The sequence below is a fragment of the Panthera onca genome, chromosome B4 (genome assembly GCF_046562875.1).
Source record: "Panthera onca isolate mPanOnc1 chromosome B4, mPanOnc1 haplotype 2, whole genome shotgun sequence".
Taxonomy (NCBI): domain Eukaryota; kingdom Metazoa; phylum Chordata; class Mammalia; order Carnivora; family Felidae; genus Panthera; species Panthera onca.
In genome coordinates, this window is record NC_138345.1 from 53352589 (window position 1) to 53366517 (window position 13929).

Consider the following 13929-nt stretch of genomic DNA (forward strand, 5'->3'; position numbering starts at 1 on the left):
AACAACGTAGCCTATATAGCCTAGTGTTCTAAAACTTCAGCTAGATCGTTGACATGGATTAGTGTGAGAAATATTTCTATATCACCGCATATTTGCTTTAAAAATATGTTTTAGCTATTTGCCTCACTATGCCACTTTGACCAGTGTTATGTGATCTTGAAATAAAAAACCTTGTCTTATTTTAGGGTCTGCTTTGCCAAAAATATTTATGGCTTTCCCAGCTTTGCCAGGATAGGAAAGCTGCAGGGGTTTGGTTTATAGCAAGCCGACTTGTGTAGGTCAAGGAGGCCTGTGGAAAAATCTGAACTGTGCCTCTTTCCCAAACCAAAATCAGGCCATGATCCAAGAAAAGGGAAATAAACACTCAGGTGAAGAATTGTTCATTTCTTCTGGAATATTTAAAAGGTCTTTCCTAAGAAGGCTTGATTTAAGATCAGAGAAATAGGATTAAAAATAAAGTTTTAGTGGAAATTGGTGAGTTTAATATTTGGGATTGGATAATTAGATAGTGCTGGGTTCCTAGCCTGTTTGAAATCTTCAGATCATTTTGGGATAATTCCTTTTTAGCAAAGTATAGTTCCTTACTTATGTTAGCACAGATATATTACTGACTGAACCTCCCATTGTTATTCTGGTTAATGTTTCTGAATATACTTTGGGTACTTTTGTAGATTTCTTTAAAAAAACTTTTGTCTATTTTAGAAAACTATGTTATTTTTTTAAATAGAAGGATGACTTCTATAACTGAAAATTTTATGCTAAGATTTATGCTTTCTACTTGGAAGTGTTTACAGTTCATGCATTTAGATGCTTGCCTGACATTTTACTTAGTCATTGTAGTATTTTGCACAATTTCTTTCCTTTAGAAGAAGGTACTAGGGGGAGGACATAAAGATATGGTAATATATTGATAGTTAACATGAAAATGAAAAAAAAGGGTAAAGAATACCTTTTCAAGATCATATTAATAATCTGATTTTCCCAGGACATATCGGTCTGGAAGCTGACATGAATAGGGTGCTACAATGAAAGAATACAGGGAAAAATAATAACAATAAAAAATGTATTTCTAGCAACTGCCATCGCTGCTATAGCACCTCCTGGCATCCCTGTGTGTCTTTCTCTGTGCCATCCATCACATCGCTGGTGTTGACACTCCCTTTGTGACATAATTCACACTACAACACAGCCTTGCCTTCATTTCAGTTTCAATAGCACTTACGATGAAGTAAAGACAAGTACCTTCTCACAATTAAACTCTACATGGGGCGCCTGGGTGGCGCAGTCGGTTAAGCGTCCGACTTCAGCCAGGTGACGATCTCGTGGTCCGTGAGTTCGAGCCCCGCGTCAGGCTCTGGGCTGATGGCTCGGAGCCTGGAGCCTGCTTCCGATTCTGTGTCTCCCTCTCTCTCTGCCCCTCCCCGTTCATGCTCTGTCTCTCTCTGTCCCCCAAAAAAAAAAAAAAAAAAAAAAAAACGTTGAAAAAAAAAAACTCTACAGATGTGTTCCTTCTTTTCCCACAGTAGCACTCTTTCCCCCTATTTGATTTACTGATCTAGTCTCTTACAGCCTCCTTCCCCAAAGAGTCTGGCACAGGTTTCCCGAGGGCTGTTCCAGGAGACAATTTGTGTGACACATTATTTTGCTTCTTTCTTCCCCTCTTGTTCCCAGTGTGTTCCAACTCAGATTCAAAAACAGTCCTACCAGGCATGAGCTTTTTTTGTTGCTTTTTTTTTTCAAATGTGTACAGTCCCTGAGAAGTAAAGAGTGCACCATTTTTGCCTAAATGCTTTTAAAAAACAATTTAGGAATGGGGTCCTGAGTTTAGGCCCTGTGTTGGGCTCCATGCTGGGCAAGGAGCCTACTTAATAAAATAAAATAAAATAATAAAATAAAATAAAACATTTGCTATTTTTTAAATGTTTGTTTATTTACTTATTTTGAGAGAGAGAGAGAATATAAGTGGGGTAGGGACAGAGAGAGAGGGAGAGAGAATCCCAAGCAGGCTCCGCACTATCAGCACAGACCCCAATGCAGGGCTCGATCCCATGAACTGTGAGATCATGATCTGAGCTGAAATCAAGAGTCAGACACTTAACTGATGGAGCCACCCAGTCACCTCTAAAATACATTTAAAAAAAAGAAAATATCATTTATATAATTTCAATAGTCATTATAGGGCCCAGAGTAGGGGGTGTTGAGTTAGCTTGGGAGTAAAAGAATCACAAGGCTTTGTCATGGTCATCTCTTACTTGACTATTGGTGCCTATTATGGACTAAATGTTTGTGTTTCCCCACAATTCATATGTTGAAATCCTGACTCCCAATGTCATAGCATTAGGAGGTGAGACCTCTGGAAATGAATTAGGTCATAAGGGTAGAACACTCATAAATGGGATCACAGAGGGGCTTCTGGTTGGCTCAGTCAGTTAAGCATCTGACTTTGATTTCTGCTCAGGTCATGATTTCACAGTTCATGAGAAAGCCCCGAGTTGGGCTCTGGACTGACAATGTGGAGCCTACTTAGGATTCTCTCTCTCTCTTCTCTCTCCTCCCCTCCCCCTGCTCATTTGTTCTCTCTCTTTCTCAAAATAAATAAACCTAAAAAAATAATAACAAATGGGACCACAGAGAGACTGTGGGGAGCTCTCTCCACTCCTTTGCATGTGAGGACACAGGGAGAAGTCAGCCATCTGCAACCAGGAAGTGGTTCTCACTGGATACCCAATTGGCTAATGTTTTGATCTTGGACTTCTAGCCTCCAGAACTGTGAGAAATAAAAGTTTGTTGTGTAAGCCATCTAGTCTATGATATATTTGTTATCAAAACCCAAGCTAAGACAGTACCCAAAAATACAGTGCCAGGGAGGAGCAAAATGACCAAAGGGCAAAAACTTAAATAAGATCATGATCCAAGATAGTAGGTAAAATATTTTATTGAATGAAGTATGGCAGCAGGGAAGGAGCTTAGAATGAAACATTCATTGAAGAATAGAATCAGGAGACATTAAAGACTCCAGTGGGTCCAAGAGAGGTCCAGAAGCACAGAGATCCATAAGCACACAAGCACTGTCTATGACAGCGGTCTTCTTATGCACAAGATGAGGAATTTAAAGTAAAAGCTATTCCAGACCTATTAATATAGTCTTTTACTATCCTTTGCATTATTTAGAGATTGGGAGCTTCCTTAGACTTGACTTTGGGTGTAAGCTGCTCTATCCATTGAATTCAACTTTGATCAACACTGAATCAATCATTCCTTCCTTTATTTTAACCTTTCTTTCATATACTGGTTGCTTCTCTCTGTTTTGCATTTATGTGTAATCTTCACCCTCACCTTCCACCTTACCTACACTTCATGATTTACAGTCTGGTAAATCTTACTAACTGATTGTCTACCCTGAGCTAAAACACCAATAGTGAAGAAGCATCACTAACTCTCAAAGTTGTTGATCTTTTCATTTTCAAATGGCTTTAATTGTGAGAAATGTCTCCCTTCTGATCACAAAAGCATGTACTCTACAATATGATTGTGCAAGTAAAATGTGCTTTCTTTACTGCATCAATGGCTGCACTGATGTCTGTAATACCTGCCTACTACACACACAGACATTCCAGAAAATGTGGACACTGCAGACTTACAAATGGATATTTCTCTCTCTTTTGATTCAAAGCAGAATATTCATTATTTCTAAATTGCACCTTCCTTGCAGGCTGGTTTCAACAATACATTTTTGATGACTGAATTTCCTTAGGTAATTGCCCAGTCTTTCAGGTTTTGCTCCTGTTTCTTTGTTCCCCCAAGATGGTATCTAAGTAGATGAGGACAGCTTACTGTATTTCCCTGTCATCAGGGAAGAAGGTTCCTCATATTCATATGGTATCCTCCAGATTATCTAGTCTCTGATGTGAAAGTGCAATATAGTCTGCCTCTTGGTATTGAAAATTTTGAGGGATGAATGGTCCCATATACTATTACAGGCAAATATGAAAGTACTCAACACTGCAGCCCATGAGCTTGGCAATTTTACCCCCATTGTGAAAGAGCCCACCCATGATAACCTCTTTAATTTAATGTCTCTGTTCATCTACTGGTGCTGCCAGCACATCTTCGGCCCCTTACTGGGGCATGTGGGAACCATTGGGGTCCCTAAACACAAAATATAGGCCAAGGGAAACCAGGAACATGGCTACAACTTGGTAGATATCCAATATCCACAAATGCCTCTGAGGTATCTTTTCTTAGCAATGTTTGTTATGGTGCTAAGCTAAACCCTGTCACCTTCTTTGGGACCTGAAGCTCCCCATTGCTAAACGGGGGGAAACTATCCCTATTTCTAACATTCACAATCATTGTCACTCCTTAAAAGTTTTTTTTTACTGTTTATTCATTTTTGAGAGACAGAATCAGAGATTGAGAGGGAGAGGGATGGAGAGAGAGGGAGACACAGAATCTGAAGCAGGCTCCAGGCTCTGAGCTGTCAGCACAGAGTCCAACATGGGGTTTGAACCCACGAAATGTGAGATCATGACCTGAGCTGAAGTCGGATGCCTAACCGACTGAGCCACCCAGGCACCCTGTCACTCCTTTTAAAGCTCAGCCAGTAATTGAGAAGAGTGTCTAACCCTTTTTCTCTACTCTGTCTCCTTTCTTCCACAATCCCTGAAATGTGATGCTTTTCTCTACCTAATATCTGTCCAGGTTTGCAAGCCTAATAGCCAGCAATGTGCTGACAAATGTTTAACAACTGGCACTTTGTGGGAAGAAAACTAATTTGTAGGGTTTGCAGAATTTCATGGGGTAAGTGCTCCTACACAGCCAATTTCTAGCTACCAACGTGATGTCTCTAAATGAGTTATGGAGTGATGCATATAACTAGGTCTTGGAAGCCAGTACCAGCCCACCCCAGCACACCTGCTTAAGGTCTAGTGATCACACACTAAGCAGAGGATTTGCTGTACAATTATCTGTGATCTGAATCTTTTAGCTTTCCTAAATTGATAGACTAACAATATTCTTTTTCTCCCTTTTTATTCCAGTTGAGCTGCAACTACAGTGCATATTCAGGGAGGATTATGTTTTGTTTCATGTATTTATCAAATTTTCCATTGTTTCAGGAAACTTTCATGGTATTTGAGCAGCCAACAAATCACACCTTTGTGAGTCTGTTGGTTCATGACCTTGGGAATTCCTGGGTAGAATTTGAAAGTGGCCCTTGTAAACAGAGAGCGGGGGGAGATGAAAGAAAGGTCAGAACACTCCAGATTGGTAGGTGACAGCTTCAGTAAGCAAGGGAAGTTACACTCAAGGCTTGTCTTGAGTGACCGCAAGATCTTCTTGGATCTTTACACCCACCCCCTCAGAGTCTTGAGTTTATACAGAGGACTTAACCAGGTTCAGTCACGCATCCAGTCCAGATGGTCTCCTTAACACATTACTCTCTCAAGGTTGCATTCCCAAAGTGGCTCCTAGTGTGGGAACAGTGGGCAGAACATACATTCCAAGGACAGGGGAGGGGCTGGAGCCTCTGATTGCCCAGCTCTCAGGCCAACCTGCTGTCACATACTCTCAATGACTTCCTCTGACTCAATCTGCATTTATCTCTCTTGAGATTTGTGTCCACTGGTATTACAGGCAAAATTCCATGATTTCTCCTTATATAGTGAAACCCAATAATTGACATATTGAAGTATACATTAATTTATCATAAAATTTTCTCCTTTATAGTTTTTCCAAACTGACAAGTGTGTTTGTAATATATTTAAAGTGCACAATGTGATGATTTGATGTATATATGCATTGTGAAAGGATTCCCCCCCATCAAGTTAATCAACACCTCCATCACCTCACATATTTACCCTTTTTTATTTTATTTTATTTTATTTTATTTTATTTTATTATTTTATTTTATTTTATATTATTATTTTTTTTGTTGTTAAATTTAATCTTTATTCCTTTTTGAGAGAGAAACAGAGTGTGAGCAGGGAAGGAGCAGAGACAGAGGGAGACACAGAATCCGAAGCAGGCTCTAGGCCCCGAGCCATCGGCACAGAGCCCGACGCAGGGCTCTAACCCACAAACCGTGAGATCATGACCTGAGCTGAAGTTGGATGCTCAACCGACTGAGCCACCCAGGTGCCCCTATTTTATTTTATTTTAATTAATTAATTTTGGTGAGAACATTTATGCTCTACTCTCTTGGAAAATTTTAATTATACAATATAGTATTATATCAGCTACAGTTATCATGTTATACATTAAATCTTCAAACCTTATTCATCTTATAACTGAAAGTTTATACCCTCTAACCAATCTACTCCTATTTCCCACATACCCTAGCCCTTTGGCAAGCACTGTTCTGTTTCTGCATTCAGCTTTTCTTTGTTTTAGATTCCACATACAAGTGATACCATGCAGTGTTTGTCTTTCTCTGTCTGACTTTTTTCATTAGCATAATGCCCTCCAAATCCATCCATGTTGTTGTACATGACGGGATTTTCTTCTCTTTTTTTAGGACGGAAAAATTCTCCTCGTGTGTGTGTGTGTGTGTGTGTGTCCTATTTTATTTATTTAGTCATCTTGCCAATAAACATTTAGGTTGTTTCCATCCTTGACTATTGTGAATAAAAGCCAGATATAACCTGCAATTTTTTTTTCCCAAAAAATAAACGTTGCAAAAAACATGGAAATACAGATCTCTTTAAGATAATAGTTTCATTTCCTTTGGCTGTAGGGCCAGGAGTGGTATTGCTGGATAATAGGGTAGTTCCATTTTTAATTTCTTGAGGAAGCTTTATGCCATTTTCTGTAGTGTCTGTGTCATCTTATACCACCAATAACAGGGCACAATGGTTCCCTTTTCTCCACAGTCTTGCCAGAATTTGTTATCTCTTGTCTTTTTGATAGTAGGTATCATAACAGGTTTTAGGTACCTCCTTTATATGAAGACTGGGAATTACAAACTATCTAGGTGGGTAGGTTACATTAGTAATGAATTTTATTTTGGTAAAGGTGACTGTTTTAGATTAGGATCCCCAATAAGCAGGCCCTGAGAAAGGATTTGAATGCAAGGAGTGTTTTTGGGAAGTAATCCCCAGGATGCACTGGCAGGGGGGTGTGGAGTGAAACAAGAGAGGAAGGGACAGGAGAGCAGGTGCATTAAAAGGCAAGTTAGCTTCCATGAGCCCCTGAAGCACCATCTCTTTGGAAGCTTCTGAGAGAGTGTGCAGAACACCACCATCTCTCAACTATCACACCTGAGATGTTAGGAAGCTAGAGTGTAAGTTATCCATTGCCATTTGTCATTGACTGGGGGCAACTCCCAGGGACTCTGGCTCCCCAGCACTTTTGGCCTGTTTCATGTATGGATCAAGCATGGACCTGTGGCTACAGAAAGACCTCAGGCAGAGGGGCACAAGTGTTAACACAAAGAGGTTTGTAGGCAATTTTAGGGCAAGTGCTGATAAGAGGGACACGACCAATGTCTGCTCCAGTCCACCCCTTGTACCACCACATCCACTCAGGCCCTGCCTGAAGTTATCTGTTTTGTAACTGATTCCACAAAGTTCCAGCAAGTCTCTCTCTCTCTCTTTCTCACATGCATACACACACACACACACACACACACACACATAATTTCCGAAACAAAACTACCTCATTTACTACCCATTTTATTTTTATCTTTTAAAATTTATTTATTTGAGAGAGAGAGAGAGAGAGAGAGTAGGTGAAGGGCAGAGAGAGAGGGAAAGAGACTCCCAAGCAGGCTCAGCACTGTCAGCACAGAGCCCAGTGTGGCGGCTCGAACTCACCAACTGTGAGTGAGAGCATGACCTGAGCTGAAACCAAGAGTCAGACGCTTAACCAACTGAGCCACCCAGGTGCTCCTCCACCACCTGTTTTAGAGTCTTCTCACTTTCAGCCAGCACTTGTCCTGGCTTATGTCTCCCACCTGGTTGGGCAACACAGACCTAGGTCCTGGATGCATTGTCTTGAAGATGTCAGATTATCCCCTGAGATGGAACACACCAGGAGGCTCCACAGTGAATTCCATGAGTTCTAGCCATGTTCCTCTCTGCTTCCAGTATGCAGCACAACCCTACCAGCTCATGTCAATCATTATAGTAACTCTTTTCTTTGCCCGCTCTTCTATTGGCATGGGATGCCCAATATGCCTGGATAGCAGCCAAAGTTCTAGGTGCAGTGAAGGCTCTGCCCCGCCACCCTTCCCTCCCCCATTGTCTGTGCCCTTATGAGGTCATTCTCCATTCTATCCTGCTAGCATGTTCTGGCCTGCCACAGTGTGTGAGACTAGCGCTCGCTGCAACCAGAAAACGTCCCCTGGCAGAGATCAGCAATCAGAAGTCACTGGTGTGTACAACCAAGGGATATGGGAGAGAAGTGACAGCATCTGTTACACTTATGCTACAAAGTATTTGTTATAAAGGGGGGCTATGATCTTGTGGTTTATAATAAGAAAGACATATTTGTTCTTATGGCACAGAGCTCCTAAAGCTCTTGGAATTTCCTAAGTGATGAGAGTGATAAAGATATCTTTTGTTATGTTAATGAGACAGCTCTCGGAAAGCACCTAAGGATAGGTGCAGAATCAACCAGGTGCTTTGAGGGTTGGAACTCTCAGCCCCATCCCCAACCTCTAGGGAGTGGAGAGGGGCTGGAGGTTGAATTAATCACCAATGGCCAATGATTATAATCATGCCTATGGAATAAAGACACCACAAAAACGCAAAAGGAGAAAGACTGGAGAGCTTCCAGGTTAGTGAGCGTGTGAAGTTCGGGGACAGTGGCATACTCAGAGAACATGGGAGCTCTGCACCATTTCCCCACACTTTGCCCTATGCATCTCTTCTATCTGGCTGTTCCTGAGTTACATCCTTTTATTATTTATTTATTTATTTATTTAAATGTTTATTCATTTTTTGAGAGAGAGATGGAGACAGAACATGGTTGGGGGAGGTGCAAAGAGAGAGGAGGAGACAGAATCCAATGCAGCCTCCAGGCTCTGAGCTGTCTGCACAGAGCCCAACACAGGGCACGAACCTACAAACTGCGAGATCATGACCTGAGCGGAAGTCTGACGCTTCACCCACTGAGCCACCCATGCGCCCCGAATTAATGGACCTGTAATCTTGTAGGTAAAGCGTGTCCCTGAGTTCTGTGAGCTGCTCCAGCAAATTAATAGAACCCAAGGAGGAGGTCATTGGATCAATCAGCTAATCTATAGCTGATTGACCAGAGGCACATGTGACAAACAGGGCTTCAAAGTCAGAAGATTGCGGGGGGGGAGGGAATGGGGGAGTCTTGTAGGACTGACCCCTTAACCTGTGGGATCTGATACTATCTCTGGGTAGTGTCAGAACTGAAGTGAATTGTAGATGCCTCACTGTTGTCTGAGAACTGCTTGCTTGGTAGTATGGGAGAAAAAAGTCACACTGGAGTATGATAATAGTTATGAGGTAAAGAACCACTGGCTATACTATGAACTATACATTTATGTGCCTAATTGCATTTGATAGCTGGACTCTAAATCTTTTATCACTCAAGGTATCCTTTATTTTATTTTATCCTTCATGTTATCATTTGGACATCAAAAATCTTTACATAAGGAAGTCCTGGGGACAGAGAAAAGGAAATAAAGCAGAGCAGACATAACCAGTGTCCTCCTAATTTTCAGGACCTCTTCAATAAGGACAGAGAAATACAGCTGTAAAAGTGAGCAGGACTTGAAGAGCTCAGTTACTGAGTACAACGTGTGAGTTTTCCGCAATCAAGTGGTAACAGAGAGTAGTCTGTTCAGATCCCACTTAGCTCTACTGCTTGGGTGCAAGAGGGAACTTATTTTAGCCATCGGCCCAAATATATTGGTTAAATTATTACCATTTTAATTTGGAGGCAGCTGAGAAAATATATGGCAATTACTCCCAGTGACCACTAGATTCAAGATGTCTTTTCATTCATTAATTATTAAGGATTGGGCTTTTGTAAGAGGAGGTGATGGTGACCTCTCTCTCTCCCTCTCCCTCCCCCCCCCCCTTTCATTTAACACCTCTTTCATAGAGGTGCTGTGAGGATTTCTGCCTGTGTGGTAATGAGGTTCAGTAGCCTGCTTTGAATTTGTCAGTGGAAAAGGTGTTATAAAATTTTAAAGTAAAAAATATACTACTACTAATAAGGATGTTGATCTTGAAATGCAATATGAAAACCAGAGACTGGAAATTTAAAATTTGTAATGAAATGCTCTAAATCTGTGATCTCTTCAGACCTCTGGAGTTCAGCAGGGGTGGGCCCAGGGAAGACTTGGATGGAAGAAGATGCAGGATGTGGTAGCGGTGATTCAGTAGGTGGCCCTCTTCCATCCCAAGGTGGTCCGGAGCCAGCTCCCAGCCCTGGGTTATGGAGCACTGTGCTGCAGGAGAACCATCCATTGGATGAGATGTAAGACTGAGTTTCTGACCACCTCTGCTCATTAAAAATTCTGGGGCATTTTTATAAGGTTAAGGATGTATCCTTGTGTTCTACAATCTGGTTCCAGTTGGGTAGCAATATTGGCTTCTTGGTAAAGTCTAGAGAAAAGAAAATGCATGGAAATTTCAGGAAGATGGTTAGCACTCCTATAGGAGAAAATTCAGATAGATTAATTCAAAATTTTATCCCCAAATCTTGTTTTACAGAGTAGCAAAACAAAACACCTGTTTGAGTAAGTTTCTTAATGGAGTGTAAATGTATTTGTAGATGAGAGATAGATCCCCTTTCTTGGTAATTTTATATAATAGGGGTTAATTTAAGGAACCACTCCAGTATTTATATACGGTGATGAAATGTAATTTGAAGTATTTTCTGGGCTTTGGTTCAGTCCTTTGAATAACTCATCTTTGGGATAGTAAATTGAAAAAGATACATAGTGAATGATAATTGTGTTGATTTAGAATAATCTGAAAGCTTTTCTTCACCCTGTTTAGCTCTGTGTCATCCGTAACTTCCTGAACTCTTAGTTCTATGTCACCTATAACTTTACATGTAATACACTGTGATTACAAAAATCAGAGCAAGAATGTAAAATTTATTCTTAATAAGAAATGGACTAGGGTAAAAAAAAAAGAAAGAGAAAAATTAGTATAAAGATTAGGTCAAGGAGAGGAGAGTGATTATCAGAGAAAACTTGTGCATTCTGAGATTTATTCAGAGTCACCCCTTTTTTGGGATGTGAGAAGAACCACTTTGCTTTCTCCCATGCATCACTTACTATTCTTACTGAGCTCAAAATGCCCCATTTCTAGATTTTTGTTAAAGAAAATCATTGAGCCTAAGCTCCCTATGTAATTTGCCATTTCTGTGGAAAGTTACCATAGCGCTGTGGTTCCTGTAGAATGAAAAAAATGCCTCACAGCTTCAGGCAGACATCAGCTCAGATTAACTAATATAGCACTTCCCTCTCTGCCTCTGAATGTGAGATATTGATTATATTGAGAAGCCCTGATGTCTTCTTTTCTGAACTCCATATTAATGGAAGAAATAGTAGACTAGCATATTGCTTTCTGTATTTAAGTCTTTATGAGTACATAATAGTTACCTATGCACACTGATTACTTCTTTTCTACAGTCTCTACAGGTAGTTATTTTTAAATGTTGTATTTTGACACTTTTGCTATGCTTTTAACATACTTATTGTGTTCAAGCCAACCAGACATGCCACAGTCATAAGTGAGATTGCCCTTTGGGGGCTAATGCTTTGAGGGAGGCAAGAATATAAGAGACAGTATAACAGTATAATAAATAGCCCTAGATTCTGTAGGATCCAATGCAGCTACAAATAAAAATAACATGTAAATGTAAGGATAACTGGTCAAGTGCCAGTATTCTTTAGCTACATTTACTTAAAGGTACAAAATATATAATTGCTGGATCATGGTATCAACAGATCAGGAATCCAGACTGAATTGTGGGGTACCTTAGCCGAGGGATCCGAAATATCTGTGTCTCTGTTTATATTTATTATGAATTATCCTCGTTTATAGCAGTTAGGATGCTATCATTCTCTCCTCCCATTTCATGTGAACAATGTTAATAAATCGTCTTTAAAAGCAAAGACTAAAACTATATTTAAATGAAGTTCCCCCAAAGTTCATGCTATACCACTTTTCTTTTACAAAAGACGTACACTGGTACCTGTTTTTGCTAACTGAAAGAAATCGAAGAGGATTTTGACGTTTATGAAAAGAGGCAAAAAGTGCAAATAACATTCAGCATGTGTTTGACAGCGAGCCGAGCTGTTACAGAAGCCGTGCACACTCTGAACAGCGCGAGTGGTACCAACAAGCTTCTTCCTGAGAACTACGCTGAGCATCTCAGCATTAAGCCACCATGACTTTGACCTGTGTCTATAGGCATTTGTGCTTTATCTCGATTTATTTGTGCACCCGTTAGCAAGATGTGTCTTAAAGTATCAGCAAAGCCTCAGAGAGGTTATTTTGAGGGTCTGGGAATGCTCAAAATTTTCCCAATGGATTAATGGTAATTGCTTCTTTGCTTGACTCCACTTGGGCTTACAAAACTTTGCATAGATACACTCTACTTTCAGATTGCAGGGGAAGCCTGTACTTGTAAGTATTTCTTTTCAGGATAAACTGCTCTATGAGAGCCAAAGACTAAATTTTTATATTTTTAATATTCTTTAGTTATTATTTTGCTTTACATGATATCCAGCAATTATTTTATAACAGAATTAACCAAATATCAAAAGAATTTCAATGTGTGACTAGTACAGAGAAAACCAGTACATTTTTAAAAAATGATCTGCCTAAGTATAGGCAGATGTAATAGCAATTTTCTTTTTAGCAGTATCACAGATAATGCAAAATATAATTTGTTTTCTTTTTATATTATAGATTTACATGTAGTTGTGAGAAATAATTAACAAATTCACATACCCTTTACTCAGTTTCCCTCAGTGATAACATCTTGAAAAACAATAGTACAATATCACAAGCAGGACATTGGCATTGATATAGTCAAGATACAAAACAGATTCAGCAACACCAGGATCCCTCCAGGTGACCTTTTGTAGCCACACATATTTCCTAACCACTCAGTCCCTGCACCTGGCTCCCAACCTCTGCCAACCATTAATCTGTTCTCCATTTCTATACTTGTTTAAATTTCAAGAATGTTATGTAAACAGGGTCATACAATATACAACATTGGGGGTTGGCTTTTTTCATTCAGCTCAAGTGTCTGGAAATTTATCTAAGTTTTTGTGTGGATCAGTAGTTTGTTGCTTTTAATTACTGAGTGATTGGTATTCTGAAAAATACATTTGTTAAGTTCTAAACACACCTTACTAGGAATGCTGCTTTACCTAGGGGATCCTTGTTTTTGAGTAAAGTGCACAATGAAAGAATAATAACACATAATGAGAGGGCTATTTCTTGCTAAAGTCTACTTTTAAAATTCTGGTAGTTTAAATGAACTATGAGCAAAAACAACATGAATGTATCTGGAAAACACAGTTAACATATTTTTAAATTACATTAATATAAACATGCATCCATGATCATGGGAAGTAATACAACAGTTTTGTTCTCTTCTGTAGCGCAAAACCAGACCTAGAGCATTCCAGAATGCTGCTGATAAGCAGGTATAAAGGTACAAAAGACACTGAAGGGCCAAAATCCATGTTGCTCAATAAACTGTTCTACAAACTGGGAATCTCTCTCTCTCTCTCTCTCTCTCTCTCATGTTTATTTATCTATTTTTGAGAGAGAGAGTGAGAGTGCAAGTGGGGTAGGAGCAGAGAGGGGGAGAGAATCCCAAGTAGGCTCCATGTGTCAGCACAGAGCCTGACACAGGGCTCCAACTCATGAACCATGAGATCATGACCTGAGCCGAAATCAGGAGTTGGATGCTTAAACA

General features: G+C 40.0%; 2 long non-coding RNA genes across 2 annotated transcripts in view; one reads left to right on the forward strand and one right to left on the reverse strand.

Moving 5' to 3' along the window:
* Positions 1-1095, reverse strand: part of LOC144616820 (uncharacterized) — a 34789-nt gene extending 33694 nt beyond the window's left edge. The window contains exon 1 of the long non-coding RNA XR_013556557.1: positions 950-1095. This is a non-coding gene — a long non-coding RNA (uncharacterized LOC144616820). The remainder of the gene's footprint in view (positions 1-949) is intronic.
* Positions 1096-8287: 7192 nt separating this feature from the next.
* On the forward strand, positions 8288-13711 carry LOC132660357 (uncharacterized). The gene is made up of 3 exons (XR_009601734.2): positions 8288-8370; positions 9695-9772; positions 12173-13711. It is a non-coding gene; the product is annotated as an uncharacterized LOC132660357 (long non-coding RNA).
* Positions 13712-13929: the final 218 nt, after the last annotated feature.